The sequence below is a fragment of the Haematobia irritans genome, chromosome 2 (genome assembly GCF_050003625.1).
Source record: "Haematobia irritans isolate KBUSLIRL chromosome 2, ASM5000362v1, whole genome shotgun sequence".
NCBI classification, from domain to species: Eukaryota; Metazoa; Arthropoda; class Insecta; order Diptera; family Muscidae; genus Haematobia; species Haematobia irritans.
In genome coordinates, this window is record NC_134398.1 from 84,739,815 (window position 1) to 84,761,203 (window position 21,389).

Sequence of the window (21,389 nt, forward strand, 5' to 3'; positions counted from 1 at the left end):
GGTATCTAACAACCATGCAAAAATTGGTCCATATCGGTCCATAATTATATATAGCAAAAGTCATCCGATGCGGTTGAAATTTGGTACATTTTGTCAATATATGGCCTCTAACAGCCATGTAAAAATAGGTCAATATCGGTCTTTAGTTATATATAGCCGATGACTTATTACACAAAAATTGGTCCATATCGCCAAAAATAATCTACCAAAACTTTATTTTCATAGAAAACTTTCTCAAATTTTATTACTATAGAAAGTTGTGTCAAAATTTCATTTCTATAGAAAGTTTTGTCAAAGGTTTATTTCTATAGAAATGTTTGTCAAAATTTTATTTCCATAGAAAGTTTGTCAAAATTTTATTTTTATAGAAAATTTTGTAAAAAATTTATTTCTGTAGAAAATTTTGTCAACATTTTATTTCTATAGAAAATTTTGTCAAGTTTTCATTTCTATAGAAAATTTTGTCAAACTATATTATATACGTATTTAATCGGCCTTTTTTTGTTTAATATATACCCCGTATGGGCTAACTTACAATTTAGAAGACAGTATTAAAAGTTTTACGATACCTTGCCATCGGCAAGTGTTATCGCAACCCAAGTAATTCGATTGTGGATGACAGCCTTTAGTAGAAGTTCCTACGCAATCCATGGTGGAGGGTACATAAGATTCGGCCTGGCCGAACTTACGGCCGTATATACTTGTTTTTGTTGAATTTCTTTGAAAATTTCTTTATACTAAAACATTTTTGCTATAAAAAAATATTTTATCCATATATATATATATATATATATATATATATATATATATATATATATATATATATATATATATATATATATATATATATATATATATATATATATATATATATATATATATATTTTATCCATATATATATATATATATATATATATATATATATATATATATATATATATATATATATATATATATATATATATATATATATATATATATATATATATATATATATATATATATATATATATATATATATATATATATATATATATATATATATGGATAAAATATGGATAAAATATTTTTTTATACCAAAAATGTTTTTGGTATAAAAGTTTGAAATTTTCGAAGAAATTCAACAACAAAAATTCTAATAAAAGAAGAACGTGAAGTCGAGTATAAACATAAATAATTTTATAATATAAACATAAATTTATTTAGGCGTGAACTAGTTTGTACTAGCATTTAACACCATTTTAGATGCATTTAGAATTTATCGTATTTATAAATACAAACAAGTGAGTAAAGTAGAAAGTCGGGCGGGGCCGGCTACACACAAAAAAATAATTCTTTCCTTCCAAATGAAATTTTAGACAAACAAAGTTCATTTCTTATTTGCTTTTCGCTGTAAGGAAGTGTATTTGGAAGAAAAGTATATAGTTTTTGTGATAAACGTTTATTCTTTTCCAGGATGTAAAAACAATTTCATAAAGACTGACTCAAACAAAAAAAAAGACATTGTTTTCTTGCTAATTGCGTTTCCCTCACATCTTTCTCACATCACGAGGTTTTTTAGTTCTTAACACATTTTCCTGTAATACCAACAATGTAAAAGAAATTATACGATTTTATAAATTTTTAAAATTTTTTTACCTTTCGCCTGGACGGAGAATCGAACCGCAGACCATGTACTTTGTAAGCCAACACACTAACCACTGAGCTATGTACCTGTTATGGTCGTCATTAGATAAATATCCATATAAGTTATATTTATATAGCATAGCTTGCGGCGCCCACGAACCGAATAAACAAAGTTTATTTAACAGAAACAAACATTTAGTTTGGCACCGTGGAGCAGTGGTTGCTACGTCCGACTTGCATGCCAAGGGTCGTGGGTTCGATCCCTGCTTCGACCAAAGTTTTTTGTTCTAATTATTTTTTTTTTGTTTTTTTTACATATATTCCAAATCTGTTCGGAAGATTCCGAAAAAATGTTCAACATTACAATGTAGTATATTAAATTTTGAACTGTAAAATGTGTCTTATTAAAGACCTAAAGTCAGAAAAGAACAGTGTTTGATATAAACCAAATGGACTGTGTTGTTGTTTCAAAAATAACTTTGTTTATTGAAAAAATAAAAATTTTGTAACAAACGAATTTTTTTGGTGATAAAAGTTTAAAATTTTCGAAGCAATTCAAAAAACTCTAACAAAAGAAAAACGTTTTCGATACACGTTTTCCAAACGTTTTTTTTTTTGCGTGTATATCATACCCTAAACCACCCCTACTGAATTAATAAACATTGTTTGTGGGTTATCAATGGTATAGGTTTGGGGAAAACCCGCATTTCCATATTTAAGAATGGGGAATGGGAGTTCAATCACAAACTGAACAGAAATGTCTGATTTTAGGAGCTATAGTTGATTCTGAACCTACAGAGTTAGTTTGCCACTAATATTGAGTCCATTATTAAAAAAAAAGAGGAAATCGCACAATTAATGTGGGTATAAATCCAAATTTCGGAAAATAGGATATAAAATAAACTTCATAAAGGGATAGCTACGATTTTATTTTTACCCTTGAAGGGGCCTATAAAAAACATAGACCAATATAAACCAAATACTACAATCTTGTGGGCTTAAGGTACATCTATGCCGAAGTCGACTAATCGACTTTTTGATTTTTATTTCAACCACTTAATCATATTATTTCCTTCTGGCTTACATATTTGTTTTAAAAACTTGCTTTTCAAGACATTCAAGAAATTGTCAATTTGGTCCTCAGGAGGCCATTTTTGTTCTATTTGAGAATAACATTGGTCCAAAATAAAATCCCGTTGTGGCAAAGCTGATAAGAAAGCAATTGCAGAAATAACGAAATTGATGATGTGTTAGCTACGAGACCAACCAAAATAAAAAAATGTCAACAACACCAATTTAAAAAAAATCTGTCAGCTACGAATTAAACCAAGAGTTAAACCAACAGGAGTGTTTTTATACCCTCCACCATAGGATGTGGGTATATTAACTTTGTCATTCCGTTTGTAACACATCGAAATATATTCTTGGTCGTGGTGAAATTCTGAGTCAATCTGAGCATGTCCGTCCGTCCGTCTGTTGAAATCACGCTAACTTCCGAACGAAACAAGCTATCGACTTGAAACTTGGAACAAGTAGTTGTTATTGATGTAGGTCGGATGGTATTGCAAATGGGCCATATCGGTCCACTTTTACGTATAGCCCCCATATAAACGGACCCCCAAATTTGGCTTGCCGATCCTCTAAGAGAAGCAAATTTTACCCGATCCGGCTAAAATTTTGTACATGGTGTTAGTATATGGTCTCTAAGAACCATGTACAAATTGGTCCATATCGGTCCATAATTATATATAGCCTCCATATAAACCGATCCCCCGATTTGGCTAGCGGAGCCTCTAAGAGGAGCAAATTTCATCCGATCCGGCTGAAATTTGGTACATGGTGTTGGTATAGGGTCTCTAACATCCATGCAAAAATTGGTCCACATCGGTCTATAATTATATATAACCCCCATATAAACCGATCCCCAGATTTGGGTTGCGGAGCATCTAAGAGAAGCAATTTCCATCCGATCCGGTTGAAATTTGGTACATGATGTCAGCATATGATCTCTAAAAACCATGCAAAAATTGGTCCACATCGGTAAATAATTATATATAGCCCCCATATAAACCGATCCCCAGATTTCGCTTGCGGAGCCTCTAAGAGAAGCAAATGTCATCCGATCCGGTTGAAATTTGGTACATGGTGTCAGCATATGATATCTAACAACCATGCAATTGGTCCACATCGGTCCATAATTATATATAGCCCCCATATAAACCGATCACCAGATTTGACCTCCGGAGCCTCTTGGAAGACCAAAATTCATCTGATTCAGTTGAAATTTGGTACGTGGTGTTAATATATAAACACCAATGCAAAAATTGGTCGAAATCGGTCCATAATTATATGTGGAGTCCATTCGTCATTCACAATACAAGACGTGCACAAAGTGAATGTATTCTTCACACAAAACCTGGAGTAACTCCGTATGCTACTCATCGAATTTGAAATGTGAAAAGGGTTACAATTCACTACAGCAATTTTGATGGAATTGGTATTGTCGCTATACAGTGCACTCGCGGTAACGCATAACGTGAAAACGCTTTTTCTTACACTAGCTACTCCGTAACGCTGAGAAACATGAAATTTGACGTTAAAGACAGATTCACAATGCCAAATACACGGCTTTTTCCGTGAATTTTAATTATTAATTTAAATTGCTTTATAACTACATACACACTGATATTTTCCCGATCTCCTCTTTTTTAATTTTTTCATGATATTAAATTAAATTTTTAATTTAAATAAAAGACTATCACGCTAGAATGTGTAAAACTCCCGAATATGGATATGTTTTGTTCACACAAAGAAAATTTCATTAAAATTCAGCCAACGAAAAAATTTCATTGATATAACGAAACGTTTTCATTAATATAATGAAAATATTCGTTTATAGTACGAAACGTTACGTTAATTTGCACAAAATTCGTTATATTAACGAAAAATTCGTTGTATTAACGAATTTGTTTCATTGGCTGACTTTTAACGACACATTTCGTTAATATTTATAACGAAACTTTTTATATTAGTGTTCTGAAATTCGCTGAAGTTCGCTAAGTGAACATTTTTTTTAACGTGAACTCTCTTGGTTTTAATTAGTTCACATTACCGTGAGTGCACTGTAATTTCCAGATCTTGCTACATCATAAGAGTTAGGTTAGCTTCAAGAACACTGATGTATTTGTTTTATGTATGCATCTAAGAAATGCAAAATTGTTTGCTTAGCTAAATTTTAGTAGATCATCGCAAAAATCCGGAATACAATTAAACCAACGATAGAATCGACACGTTAGACCAAACGGAAGTGTTTTTCTCCAATATATTAGACACACACAAAAAAATTTCACGAAAAATTTTCCAATTAAAATTTTAATTGAGTTTTAAAAAATATTCAATTAAAAGTTTTATTGATTCAACAAATTTTTTAATTGAAACAAAAATCAATCACAAAAATAATAGTATCAATTAAGTTTTTAATTGGATCAATTAACTTTTTAATTGACCTTCAATTAATTTTTTAATTGATACTATACTTTCTGTGATTGAAGACATTTCAATTAAAAATTAATTGGATCAATTAATTTCGTGATTGAATCAGAAAAAAAATTTTTGTGTATAATGTAATATAATATGGACTGATACTGATCATGATAACTGAAAAATAAATTGCACAAACGGCACCTCTTTGTAGAATTCGGCGAAACTCTAGCTCAAGATCACATCAAGAGACGTAGTGGACTTTCCCGCGCAGAAGTCTCTGCACCTATAGTATAAACCACCTGAGTTGGGTAAAGTGGCAGTCCGATATCTCAGGCTCACTTAAACTATTCAGTCCATTGTGATAACACAGTGGTTAACTTCTCTCTTAACCCTGAGTGCTGCCCGATTCTATGTTTATCTCAATGACAAGGGACTTCATTTTTATTACCGAGTCCGAACGGCGTTCCACATTTCGTGAAACCACATAGGAAAGCTTTGAAACACTCAGAAATTTCACCAGCATTTCTGAGAAGGTATAATCCACCGCTGAAAAAAAAAAAAAACTTTTTAATGTTTGGTCGAAACTGGAATCGAACCCAGGGTTCTTTGTTTGTAAAGTAGACTATTACGGCTTCGTCGTTTTTAGAACCAAAAGATACTAAGAAATAAAAACAGTGTACATTTTGTAAATCAATGAAAACTTCCCAATAAACGCAAACGTTTGACAAATGATAAATTTCAACAATTTTTCAAACATTTTTGCAAAGGATTAGTGTAATATTCAAGTTGAGAAAACGCGCGTTCTCAACAGACACTACCCTAAACAGTAAATTCAGCACATTAGCAATATTTTCTCAAGTGTTATCCTCAAATTGAAATGCATCGCTACACACAAAAAAAAACATTTTTTTATTTCAATCATGAAAATCACGGATTCAATCATTTTTATACCCTCCACCATAGGATGGGGGTATATTAACTTTGTCATTCCGTTTGTAACACATTGAAATATTGCTCTAAGACCCCATAAAGTATATATATTCTGGGTCGTGGTGAAATTCTGAGTCGATCTAAGCATGTCCGTCCGTCCGTCCGTCTGTCCGTCTGTCCGGCTGTCCGGCTGTCCGTCCGTCTGTGGAAATCACGCTAACTTCCGAACGAAACTAGCTATCGACTTGAAACTTGGCACAAGTAGTTGTTATTGATGTAGGTCGGATGGTATTGAAAATGGGCCATATCGGCCCACGTTTACGTATAGCTCCCATATAAACCGATCCCCAAATTTGGCATGCGGAGCCTTCCGGAGCAGCAAAATTCATCCGATCCGGTTGAAATTTGGTACGTGGTCTAAGTATACGGTCTCTAACAACCATGCAAAAATTGGTCCATATCGGTCCATAATTATATATAGCTCCCATATAAACCGATCCCATGATTTGACCTCCGGAGCCTTTTGGAGGGGCAAAATTCATCCGATCCGGTTGAAATTTGGTACCTGATGTTAGTATACGGTCTCTAACAACCATGCAAAAATTGGACCATATCGGTCCATAAATATATATAGCTCCCATATAAACCGATCCCCAGATTTGACCTCCGGAGCCTCTTGGAGGAGCAAACTTCATCCTACCCGATTGAAATTTGGTACGTGGTGTTAGTATATGGTCTCTAACAACCATGCAAAAACTGGTCCATATCGGTCCATAATTATATATAGCTCCCATATAAACCGATCCCATGATTTGACCTCCGGAGCCTCTTGGAGGGGCAAAATTCATCCGATCCGTTTGAAATTGGGTACCTGATGTTAGTATATTGTCTCTAACAAGCATGCAAAAATTGGTCCATATCGGTCCATAATTATATATAGCTCCCATATAAACCGATCCCCAGATTTGAACTCTGGAGCCTCTTGGATGAGCAAAATTCATCCGATCCAATTGAAATTTAGTACGTGGTGTTAGTATATGGTCTCTAACAACCATGCAAAAATTGGTCCATATCGGTCCATAATTATATATAGCTCCCATATAAACCGATCCCCAGATTTGACCTCCGGAGCCTCTTGGAGGAGCAAAAGTCATCCGATGCGGTTGAAATTTGGTACATTTCGTTAGTATATGGCCTCTAACAGCCATGTAAAAATTGTCAAATTTTATTACTATAGAAAGTTTTGTCAAAATTTCATTTCTATAGAAAGTTTTGTAAAAAGTTTATTTCTATAGCAATGTTTGTCAACATTTTATTTCCATAGAAAATTTTGTCAAAACTTTATTTCTATAGAAAATTTTGTAAAAAAATTATTTCTGTAGAAAATTTTGTCAACATTTTATTTCTATAGACAATTTTGTCAACATTTTATTTCTATAGAACATTTTGTCAACATGTTATTTCTATAGAAAATTTTTGGCAACATTTTATTTCTATAGAAAATTTTGTCAAAATTTTATTGCTATAGAAAATTTTGTCAACATTTTACTTCCATAGAAAATTTTGTCAACATTTTCTTTCTATAGAAAATTTTGTCAAGTTTTTATTTCTATAGAAAATTTTGTCAAACTGAATTATATACGTATTTAATCGGCCTTTTTTATACCCTCCACCATAGGATGGGGGTATATTAACTTTGTCATTCCGTTTGTAACACATCGAAATATTGCTCTAAGACCCCATAAAGTATATATATTCTGGGTCGTGGTGAAATTCTGAGTCGATCTAAGCATGTCCGTCCGTCCGTCCGTCTGTCCGTCTGTCCGTCTGTCCGGCTGTCCGTCCGTCTGTGGAAATCACGCTAACTTCCGAACGAAACAAGCTATCGACTTGAAACTTGGCACAAGTAGTTGTTATTGATGTAGGTCGGATGGTATTGAAAATCGGCCATATCGGACCACGTTTACGTATAGCCCCCATATAAACCGATCCCCCAATTTGGCTTGGGGAGCCTCCCGGAGCAGCAAAATTCATCCGATCCGGTTGAAATTTGGTACCTGATGTTAGTATATAGCCTCTAACAACCATGCAAAAATTGGTCCATATCGGTCCATAATTATATATAGCTCCCATATAAACCGATCCCCAGATTTGACCTCCGGAGCCTCTTGGAGGAGCAAAATTCATCCGATCCGGTTGAAATTTAGTACGTGGTCTTAGTATACGGTCTCTAACACCCATGCAAAAATTGGTCCATGTCGGTCCATAATTATATATAGCCCCCATATAAACCGATCCCCAGATTTGACCTCCGGAGCCTCTTGGAGGGGAAAAATTCATCCGATCCGGTTGAAATGTGGTACCTGATGTTAGTATACGGTCTCTAACAACCATGCAAAAATTGGTCCATATCGGTCCATAATTATATATAGCCCCCATATAAACCGATCCCCAGATTTGACCTCCGGAGCCTCTTGGAGGGGCAAAATTCATCCGATCCTGTTGAAATTCGGTACCTGATGTTAGTATACGGCCTCTAACAACCATGCAAAAATTGGTCCATATCGGTTCATAATTATATATAGCTCCCATATAAACCGATCCCCAGATTTGAACTCCGGAGCCTCTTGGAGGAGCAAAATTCATCCGATCCAATTGAAATTTAGTACGTGGTGTTAGTATATAGTCTCTAACAACCATGCAGAAATTGGTCCATATCGGTTCATAATTATATATAGCTCCCATATAAACCGATCCCCAGATTTGACCTCAGGAGCCTCTTGGAGGAGCGAAATTCATCCGATCCAGTTGAAATTTGGTACATGGTGTTAGTATATGGTATCTAACAACCATGCAAAAATTGGTCCATATCGGTCCATAATTATATATAGCAAAAGTCATCCGATGCGGTTGAAATTTGGTACATTTTGTCAATATATGGCCTCTAACAGCCATGTAAAAATAGGTCAATATCGGTCTTTAGTTATATATAGCCGATGACTTATTACACAAAAATTGGTCCATATCGCCAAAAATAATCTACCAAAACTTTATTTTCATAGAAAACTTTCTCAAATTTTATTACTATAGAAAGTTGTGTCAAAATTTTATTTCTATAGAAAGTTTTGTCAAAGGTTTATTTCTATAGAAATGTTTGTCAAAATTTTATTTCCATAGAAAGTTTGTCAAAATTTTATTTTTATAGAAAATTTTGTAAAAAATTTATTTCTGTAGAAAATTTTGTCAACATTTTATTTCTATAGAAAATTTTGTCAAGTTTTCATTTCTATAGAAAATTTTGTCAAACTATATTATATACGTATTTAATCGGCCTTTTTTTGTTTAATATATACCCCGTATGGGCTAACTTACAATTTAGAAGACAGTATTAAAAGTTTTACGATACCTTGCCATCGGCAAGTGTTATCGCAACCCAAGTAATTCGATTGTGGATGACAGCCTTTAGTAGAAGTTCCTACGCAATCCATGGTGGAGGGTACATAAGATTCGGCCTGGCCGAACTTACGGCCGTATATACTTGTTTTGTTTAATATATACCCCTTATGGACTAACTTACAATTTAGAAGACAGTGTTAAAAAGTTTTACGATACCTTGCCATCGGCAAGTGTTATCGCAACCCAAGTAATTCGATTGTGGATGACAGCCTTTAGTAGAAGTTCCTACGCAATCCATGGTGGAGGGTACATAAGATTCGGCCTGGCCGAACTTACGGCCGTATATACTTGTTTAAATTGAAATGTCTTCATTCACAAAAATGTTTTTGTGATTGAAGACACGATTTACAATTAAACGATTTTCAATTAAAAATTTAATTGACTTTTGTCACGGAATCAATTAATTGTGTGATTGAATCAATTAAAAACGTGATTGATTTTTAACATAAAATTCAATCACAGTTTTAATTGAATCAATTTAAATTGTAATTAATTTCGCAACTAAAATCAATCAACTATTTGATTCATTCAATTAAATAATTAATTGAAATTGGCTATACATTTCAATAAAAAATGTATATATTGCGCCCCCAAAATCGTATTTAGTTTTATTTGCGTTTCTTACAAAACACATTCCGTTTAATGTAAACAGGCTTAAATGGAAAATGGTATTCACATTTCACAATTGCTTACCTTCAATAAACTTAGATTGTTCTCCATTTTTACAATACCACAAAGCACAAACTCAGGCAATTTCAAATGCGTTCTGTCATATATTTTTTCAAACCTTTACAACGTGGCCATTTGTTCTTGCACATTTTATTTATTTCAACACTTTGGTATGATTTTTTGTTGCGTTCAATGCATTTATGCACACATTTCGCACGCAGCAGACAGAATGTCGCCAATAATGTTTTTAACCCTTCTGTGCGTGATGAGGTCCCGCTGGACCTTTTTGATTTTTATTCATACATAACTTTATCTTTTATATGAATTTCAGCTTGATGGTTTATGACTTCTTGTACTGAAGTGTTTTAAGTTGAAAACTTTAAATTTTTATGTGATTGAATCATTAAATCGGTTTTTATAGGTATTTGAAAAAGTTTAGTGCGATTCTGCGTGATGAGGTCCAATGGGACCTATTACTAATTACATTAGTGGTTTTAGCAAAGTTTAAAAAGCAGTGTAAATATATTGCGATTTTCGTATTTGGAACAATTAATAACACTAACATCCTTTCAGAAAATACCGTTATTTGGAAGAATTTGTCATTGTTGAAGTTTCCATTGGTTTCGTTGCTTGGTAGTACATAATTTTATGTCTTCCGTTGATATATCCAATATAGTGAGAGTAAAAGTACAAAAAAAGTTATTTGAACTTCATGGAAATCGTGGTCGAAATAAGTTTTTATATTTCTATACATTTTCCAGACCTATCGGCTCCTGGAATTTGGCAAGATGTGCCTCAATTTGGACCAAGTTTGAAACAATCACTGTGCACATAATACTGCGAGCAAAACGAACGCCACTAAAAAAATCGTATTGTTTTTCCTTCAAAAATCCAGTTTGTTAAGAACATTCAACTACAAAAACAATATATTGTTGCTTGGTACGTATAAGGATACTTATAGGTACCACGCCTGCGTCAAACATCGGGGCCACTAGTATACTAATCAAAATTTTTAGCATTATCTGTATCCTATTAAAAATTAAATAAAACTCTATATTTACAACCAAATGTTTATATATGCAATTTGTGCATTATAGAAGAGTCCACCTACAGTAAATGATCGAAAAATATCGTAGGGATAACCTCTCTACCATCCTTTTTTTTATTGTAGGTCCCACGGGACCTCATCACGCTGGTATCGCTTCCAGTGTTATCACATACACAAGGGTTAAATTTACGCGAAAAACAAAAACCCAAGCGTTCGCTACGAGTTACTTCGACAGACTGATCTCTCCATCATACGTTGTTGAATAAATACTCATTCTCTTGTTCTCTTTTCGCTCAAAATTATTCAATTTCAATCAGCGTTGCCACTACCCAATTTTATTTTGGACCAAAATTTTTCCAAAATCGGACCAAAATTCCCTCCAGCGGACCAAATTTCCAACTACGAAGAAAAATGCTTTAAAAAGTATTTCATTGTTGCACATAGTGATTTTATTAAAAAAGTAAAGTAAATCAGAAAGGCTTCACATCAAAACATCGACTTTTCAACTTTTTTTTTAATTTGAAAAAAATTGACTTTTTGAAAAGGTCGAATTTTAAAGTCAATTTTGGTTGGCATCAACGCGAAATATTCGATTTTCTGTGATTGAAATGGTATCAATTCCCAAACTAAAAAAAGCACCGATTTTGATTGGGGTATTGATTCCAAGCCAAAGAATCAGAGAATAGAAGTGACGAGAAATTTGTTTTTCTTCATGTGCTACTACTGCGACTACTTAAATTTCCAAATTCAGACTCGACTACAACTGAAATGTTTCAAGGAAAAAACAACTTTAAAATAAAGTTTTAAAAAATATCTCCTATTTTTAAACGCTTTTTAGTTTTATAGTCGAGATGCAAAAAGTCAACAATATGTTATTAAAGACGATTTCATTAATTTTGAAATTTTTTTCAGAATTATTAAGGCCATTTTGACTTTAGTAAAACGAAATTTTCTTTCATGTTAGGATACCCAATTTAAATCGAGTCACTTAACTATAAGGACAAACCGACTTCATTGAAAAGTTTATAGACGTTTGGACAAGGGAACATTTTTATTTTAGAGAAATAAGTCTTCTATGTCAAGCAAAATTCGCATTCGTATTTTAAGCACATGAAATCTTTGGCCTCATGTCAATATTTTTTTCAGTGTGAAATCGGTATTAGCCTATATTTTAAGCTTTTTATCTTTAGTCACTGCACATAAACTATTGTGATAGAAATTTTAAATTCTTGGAAAAAATTATAAATTTGACCTAATTTATGAAAATGGGCCAAAATGGGCCAAATTCCGTTTGGTCCGACCATCGGACCAAATTTAAAAATTAGAAATCTTTTGGACCAATTTTGGTCCGATCGGACCAAAACGGCAACGCTGATTTCAATAGCAAAGGTAATTGGATCAATCATATGTGTAATTGGAAACGGAAAAATTTTCAATCATGTTTGTAATTGAAAATTATTTCCGAATTGATTAACAAATTGATTGAATCAATTAATATTTTAACAAATATCAATCATTTTTTAATTGGTATTTATTCGGATTTGATTAAATAATTAATTAAATCAATTAACATATTAATTGAATCCGTTTCCAAATTCAATTAAGTGTTTAATTGAAAAAATGTTGGTGATAATTTTTTGTGTGTGATAATAGGATGTAAATTAAACTGACGATGTGATGTACATTTTCATCCAGATGTTGTTGATTTTAACAATTTGTTGTTTTTAACAATTTTAATTTGTTGCACTTTGAAATGTTTCTGGAAACTTTTTCTTGTCTTTAAGCTACTCATTTTTCATTGGTCAGTTTCTTAATGTTTTCAAGAACGTAGAATCCATAATTTTAGTTTTCTGCAAAGAGAACATTTAGCGACTTCCTTAAGGTGTATTTCATTTTTTATTTTCACTTACCTATTATTATAAACTATTTGGAGTAAATTTAGTTATTTTTCTAAAATTTTCCAATTTTTTTTATTTCTTCCAATTGATCACGAACTTCGTTGCACAAAGAAGTATTGAGCATAAAAAGCGTCGCCAAAAAAGTAATGAAAATGTTCTTTTTGAATCCGGAAGTGGTGCAAAATTCAGCAAAAAAGTAATGAAAATGTTCTTTTTGAATCCGGAAGTGGTGCAAAATTGACGCAGAAGCGATGAATTTAACATGGGCTTGTCATCGGAAAGAAGTCCTCCATTTCAACAGCCGTGGCATTGAATTTGCATCACTTCTTTAGGTGTGATCCGAATTCAATGTTTTGGATGTAAATTAAAAAATTCTGTGATATTTTGTCAAATAAATATTTTTTTTATAATTTTTAATAGATTCTAAGGCTTGTCGGAAACATTTGACCTCAAATATTTTCAAAAATTCATAATTTTTTCAGATTGGATTTAGCATATTTTTCGACAAAATTGAAATGATTTGTACCATTTTGTGAATTCTTACTCTGATTTGAAAGTTAAAATTACCCATTAAAAATACGAAAAAACAAGCTATAAAAAATTGAACTTCCAGGGTAGTTAATATAAAGAACATCATTGGGAGTGCATCTTCTGGAAGTGCTTTTAAAGTTGTTCCTTTGGAAGAACTTCCAAATTTTTTTGCTGGGAAGGGAAGTGTAGTTGAAAAAATGTTCGGCCTGGGCGAACTTTGTTCTGCATTTTTCTATATTGTATAATTTCTTAATTGCAGATACGTGCATGATGACGGTGTTTGTACATTTGATGGGTACGACGTAAATATGGAATGATTACTTATTATTGAAATTGAATCAAAATAGTGTTTATAAAAATATGTGAATTTCGCTTGCACCACACGCAAAAAAAATAATTCTTTCCTCCCAAACGAAATTTTAGACAAACAAAGTTCGTTTCTCATTTGCTTTTCGCTGTAAGGAAGTGTATTTGGAAGAAAAGTATATACTTTTTGTGATAAACGTTTATTCTTTTCCAGGATGTAAAAACAATTTCATAAAGACAAACTCAAAAAAACATTGTTTTCTTGCTAATTGCATTTTCCCTCACATCTTTCTCACATCCACGAGGTTTTTTAGTTCTTAACACCTTTTCCTGTAATACAAACAATGTAGAAGAAATTATACAATTTTATACATTTTTAAAATTTTGTTTACCTTTCGCCTGGACGGAGAATCGAATCGCGGACCATGCACTTTGTAAGCCAACACACTAACCACTGAGCTATGTACCTGTTATGGTCATCAATAGATAAATATCCACATAAATTATATTTATATAGCATAGCTTGCGGCGCCCACGAACCGAATAAACAAAGTTTATTTAACAGAAACAAACATTTAGTTTGGCACCGTGGAGCAGTGGTTGCTACGTCTGACTTGAATGCCAAGGGTGGTGGGTTCGATCCCTGCTTCGACCAAAGTTTTTTTTGTTTACATATATTCCAGATATGTTCGGAAGATTCCGAAAAAATGTTCAACATTACATTGTAGTATGTTAAACTTTGAACTGTAAAATGTGTCTTATTAAAGACCTAAAGTCAGAAAAGAACAGTGTTTGATATAAACGAAATGGACTGTGTTGTTGTTTCAAAAACAACTTTTTTTATTGAAAAATAAAAATTTTGTAACAAACGAATTTTTTTGGTGATAAAAGTTTAAAATTTTCGAAGCAATTCAAAAAACTCTAACAAAAGAAAAACGTTTTCGGTACACGTTTTCCAAACGTTTTTTTTCTTTGAGTGCACGTTATAAATACATATAAACAATGAATTTGTCAATAAATAAATAAAAGTAAATAAATATAATTAATTTTGTGTTTTCTTTTCTCAAGTGGCATGCTTTTTCCGATGACCAAAAAAGTTTCTTCATAAAGATTATGACACTTTAGGTTGTGACCCTGTTCTTTTATCTGGGAGAAAAACATTTTTGATGTGGACAATTATATTTTTCTTAGCTTCGATAAACCGGTAAAACCGGTAAAAAAAAACTGAAAAATTGTATGGTGGGCAAACCTTAATTTGGTCATCTGTATTATACAAGATTTACGTATATGTTCGCTAAAGCGAACATTTTTCGAATAAAAACAAGAAAACGCGCACATTATTCGAGAAAAGTTTGATTATAGAAAAATTTAGAACGTTCGTTGCATCAAAATAATAACCAATATTTTTCAGCTTATATGTTATGTTGGTGTTCCTCCATGTTTGTTTGACGAAGAAAGAGATTATAAAGTCATTTCAGTTTAAGAAATTGTTAAGTGCGGATGAAGTGTCTAAGCGAATCTAAAAGAGGTAAGTAATTACATTTATATATCTTTTAAAAAACTACCAATTTTCTTTTTTATTTAATTTGAAGATGTGTTCAGGAAAATGTTACTCATTGATTATAGTCCCTTTTAAGTATTTTGTTCGCAAGACTAATATCTAGTTATATTATTTTGTATTATATTTATCTATATTGCGTTGTAATAAAATAAAAACAAACTTGAAATTTTTCTTCTACTACACAACTTTTAATGGGAACTAAATGGGAATAAAACAGTACAGAAAACCTTCGAAACCGAAGTGCTATCGAACTCGAATTCGAAGATTCGTTAACGATCAGTTATATATATCGCGAAACCTACGTTAACGAAGCCTTCGAAAACGAAGAGTTTGCTGGCAGTAAAAGAACGATAGATGAACGTTTCTCGAAAAAATTTCGAACCATTCTCGATATCGTTTTCTATAATGTTCTTCGAAAAATAACCGAGAATATTTCTATATCGAATACGATAACGAACGTTGTGGTTAGGTGGGTACGTACACATTACATAGACGCTACTGATTTAATGTTTTGCGACGTATTAAAGAGAGGATGGATAGACAAAAATACTCAACGACCCATTTGTATTATTAACGAACATATTTCATTAAGGTAACGAAAGATACCAATTTTAAATTTATTTGTAACGATCCATATCGTTATATTAACGATCGCTTTCAAGGCCGTAGCCAGGATTTTAATTCGGGGGGGGTTCAACTTAAAAAAAAAATATTCATATAATCTCATGTGTAGAAAATTTTATTTATGCATAGGTATGTATACAATATTTGTATACCCTCCACCATAGAATGGTGACGGGGGTATAATAAGTTTGTCATTCCGTTTGTAACACATCGAAATATCGATTTCCGACTATATAATGTATATATATTCGTGATCAGGGAGAAATTCTAAGACAATATAACACGCTACAGTCTTCAATAATGAAGCAATCGTGCTGAAATTTTGCACAAACTCGTTTTTTGTCTGCAGGCAGGTCAAGTTCGAAGATGGGCTATATCGGTCCAGGTTTTGATATAGTCCCCATATAAACCGACCTCCCGATTTGGGGTCTTGGGCTTATAGAAATCGTAGTTTTTATCCAATTTGCCTGAAATTTGAAACCTAGAGGTATTTTATGACCATAAAGAGGTGTGCCAAAAATGGTGATTATCGGTCCATGTTTTGGTATAGCCCCCATATAGACCGATCTCCCGATTTTATTTCTTGGGCTTATAGAAACCGCAGTTTTTATTTAATTTACCTGAAATTGGAAATCTAGAGGTATTGTAGGACCAGAAATACGTGTGCCAAAAATTGTGAGTATCGGTCCATTTTTGGTATAACCCCCATATAGACCGATCTCCCGATTTTACTTCTTGGGCTTATAGAAGCCGCAGTTTTTATTCAATTTACCTGAAATTTGAAATCTAGAGGTATTGTAGGACCACAAATACGTGTGCCAAAAATTGTGAGTATCGGTCCATGTTTTGGTATGGTCCCCATATAAAACGACCTCCCGATTTGGGGTCTTGGGCTTATAGTTTTTATCCAATTTGTCTGAAATTGGAAATCTAGAGGTATTTTAGGACCATAAAGAGGTGTGCTGAAAATGGTGAGTATCGGTCCATATTTTGGTATAGCCCCCATATAGACCGATTTCAAGATTTTACTTCTTGGGCTTCTAGAATCCGAAGTTTTTATCCTATTTGCCTGAAATTGGAAATCTAGAGGTATTTTCGGGTCATAAAGAGGTGTGCCGTTTTTATCGATCCATTTGGTAATGCCTCCATATAGACCGACTTCACTTCTTGAGGGTGTAGAAGGCGCACTGATCATGAAAATTGCTTGAAACTCAATGTAAAATTTCCAGATTTTACTTCTACAGATTTAAGATTTCAAATCAAGACTTTATTTTATAATTTTCTTGCACACTTACAAGAGATGTTAATGATTCCTTTAAAACTCAAACAAAAATGGTTCTTATAAATCCAAAATCTGATATAGTCCTCATAGGTGAAATCTTTAAATTTATCTTCGGGAATATCCTCAAGTCCTCAAGCCCTCCTGAAATTTCAAAGGAAACCCTAATATTTGGTTCATGGTGGTGGGTATTTAAGATTCGGCCCGGCCGAACTTAGTGCTGTATATACTTGTTATAATATTAAATTGAGCCGACGGGCTTTTTGGACAGCAAATAAATCAATGACTTCTTCAGTCGGCACATTTATTCGGCGATGAACCGACATTAATGCCAATCCTTTGAGTCTACTCTCGCTAGTCGAATTTCTAAGATACGTCTTTAATCTCTTCATTGTTGAAAATGAACGTTCGGATGAGCACGTAGTAACTGCAGGGATGGAAAATGCAGTACTTTAGTACTTTTTTCAAACCTTTTTCACCCCGGTCAGTACCGTAGTACCCCCGCGAATGATTTAGTACCTTTTGTGTAGACATTTTTGAGTCGATATCAGATTTATGGTACAATAGCTTTGACAAAATATTTTGAGAAAGTCTTTATCAACCTTATTTGCTAATAGTCTTTTACAAATATGGCAAAACAGACATGTTCATGTGGGAAGAAAATCTCGATTTTGTAAAAGACATAGTCAAAAACAGGATTTTATTGAACTTCAAGAAAGTTTTAGTCGAAAAAAGAATGCGATTCTATATTATCGATTTTTTATTTCGGTATAAATAGTTGTCAACATTTTATTTCTATATAGAATTTTTGCAAAATTTTATTTTTATAGAAAATTTTGTCAAAATTTTATTTCAATTGAAAATTTTGTAAAAATTTTATTTCTATGGGAATTTTTGCAAAATTTTATTTCTATAGAAAATTTTGTCAAAATTTTATTTTCTTTAAAATTTAGTCTCTTGACAATAATCTTCCAGTGAAATTTTTGTTGAAATTTAGTAAAAAGTACCTTTCCGCTCAAAAAATACCTTTTTTGTACTTTCTTAAAAATTGTATTTTCCATCCCTGAGTAACTGGCAAAGTGACCAAAATTTTTACAAGAATATGCACGTTTGGAAAAATCTCTTTATTGCTTCCATCGCTGAATTAGGCAGGTTCTTTTCGCAGGTTTTGCGCCATTTCATTTACACATGTGTGTTTGGCTGTTTCGTTGTTGTTGCTATGGCCAAACAAAGCGAGTCATGTTCACAAAAAGAACAACAAACACACATAAAAAGCAGAAATATATTTTCCAAAAATGAAATTTGTGGTGCGAGAACAAAAATAATTTGTTTTTTTTTCGACCGTCGTTTGACGGACTTTTCAACTAGAATTCTATGATTTGTGCAAGTTTTATAGGTAAGCGTTTTTCAAAATAAAACCTCCAGCTTTTCTTCAACATCTTCGATAAGATTTTTCTATGCAGCTAAAAATATATATTTATTTATATAAAAATATTCATTCATTTCGGGGGAGGTTTGATCCCCCTCATCCCCCCCCCCTGAATACGGCCTTGATCGCTTTGGTTTATAAATGAAATTTTCATTTCAATTCTTGGAGTATATAAAATGACTGTGTTCCAAGGGCTAGAAATTTCCAAAAGTTACTCTCTATGTGGAAATGATTACATTATAAAACTTTTTATTCTATAGTAAAGCTTATCTGTTAGATTTGTATTGTATTTTTTCAATAACAATTTTTTTTTCTAAAATAAATAAATGCACATTCTTCTTCTCCTTCTTTTTCAAAATAGGGCTCCCAGTTTTCTAAATAAACTCCGCTTTCTATGAGCGAAATAATTCCTTGTATAAAATAGTACGGGCCTTAAGATGAGAGAAAATTTCGTTTTACTAAGGTCAACATGGCTTTAATATTTCTGAAAAAGTACTCAAAATGTAAAAAATAGGCGATGTTTTTTAACACTTTATTTTAAAGTTGTTTTTTACTATAAGCTTAGCATAAATTCTACTTGTAGTCGAGTCTGAATTTGGAACTTTAAGTTGTCTTTAATACGTTTTGACAAAACTAATTAATTAAAATTTGTTTCCTAGAAACAAGTATGCAAAAGTCAAATGTGAAAGAGAATTGTGTCTTAAATTTCTCGTTACTTTTTTGGAACCGGGCATTTTTGTTTTCAGTGAAAGCTGCTGAAATATTATCGAACAAGTATATACGGCCGTAAGTTAAGCCAGGCCGAAGCTTATGTACCCTCCACCATGGATTGCGCAGAAACTTCTACTGAAGACTGTCATCCACAATCGAATTACTTGGGTTCCGGTAACACTTGCCGATGGCAAGGTATCTTAAAACTTCCTAGCACCGTCTTCTAAATTGCAAGGTAGTCCATACGTGGTATATATTAAACTAAAAAAGGCCGATTAAATACGTATATACTTAAGTTCGACAAAATTTTCTATAGAAATAAAATGTTGACAAAAGTTTCTATAGAAATAAAATTTTGATCAAAATAAAATTTTGACAAAATTTTCTATAGAAATAAAATTTTGACAAAATTTTCTATAGAAATAAAATTTAGACAAAATTGTCTATAGAAATAACATTTTGACAAAAGTTTCTATAGAAATAAAATTTTGACATTTTCTATAGAAATAAAATTTTGGTAGATTATTTTTGGCTCGAGTGAACCGATATTGATTTGTGTGTTTGGGGATCGGCTATATATAACTGTAAACCGATATGGACCAATTTTGGCATGGTTATTAGTGGCCATATACTAACACCACGTTCCAAATTTCAACCGTATCGAATGAATTTTGCTTCTCCAAGATGCTCCGGAGATCAAATCTGGGGAACGGTTTATGTAGGGGCTATATATAATTATGGACTGATATGGACCAATTTTTGCATGGTTGTTAGAAACCATATACTAACACCACATACTAAATTTCAACCGAATTGGAAGAATTTTGCTCCTCCAAGAGGTTCCGGAGGTCAAATATGGTGATCGATTTATACGGGGCTATGTATAATTATGGACTGATTTGGACCAATTCTTGTGTGTTTGTTAGAGACCACATACTAACACCACGTTCCAAATTTCAACCGGATCAGATGAATTTTGCTCATGCAGGAGGCTCCGGAGGACAAATCTGGGGATCGGACTATATGGGGGCTACATATAATTATGGACCAATTTTGGCATGGTTGTTAGAGAACATATACCAACATCATGTATCAAATTTCGGATGAAATTTGCTTCTCTTAGAGGCTCCGCAAGCCAAATCTGGGGATTGGTTTATATGGGGGCTATATATAATTATTCACCGATATGGACCAATTTTTGCATGGTTATTAGAGGCCATATACTAATACCATGTACCAAATTTCAGCCGGATCGGATGAAATTTGCTTCTCTTAGAGGATCCGCAAACCAAATCTGGGGGTCCGTTTATATGGGGGCTATACGTAAAAGTGGACCGATATGGCCCATTTGCAATAACATCCGACCTACATCAATAACAACTGCTTGTGTCAAGTTTGCAGTCGATAGCTTCTTTCGTTCGGAAGTTAGCGTGATTTCAACAGACGGAAGGACGGACATGCTTAGATCGACTCAGAATTGCACCACGACCCAGAATATATATATATATATATATATATATATATATATATATATATATATATATATATATATATATATATATATATATATATATATATATATATATATATATATATATATATATATATATATATATATATATATATATATATATATATATATATATATATATATATATATATATATATATATATATATATATATATATTTATGGGGTCTTAGAGCAATATTTCGATGTGTTACAAACGGAATGACAAAGTTAATATACTCCCCATCCTATGGTGGAGGGTATAATAATATTATTACAGATCCAATTATACATGATTTAAGTATCAACAACGATATAATCGGACATTTC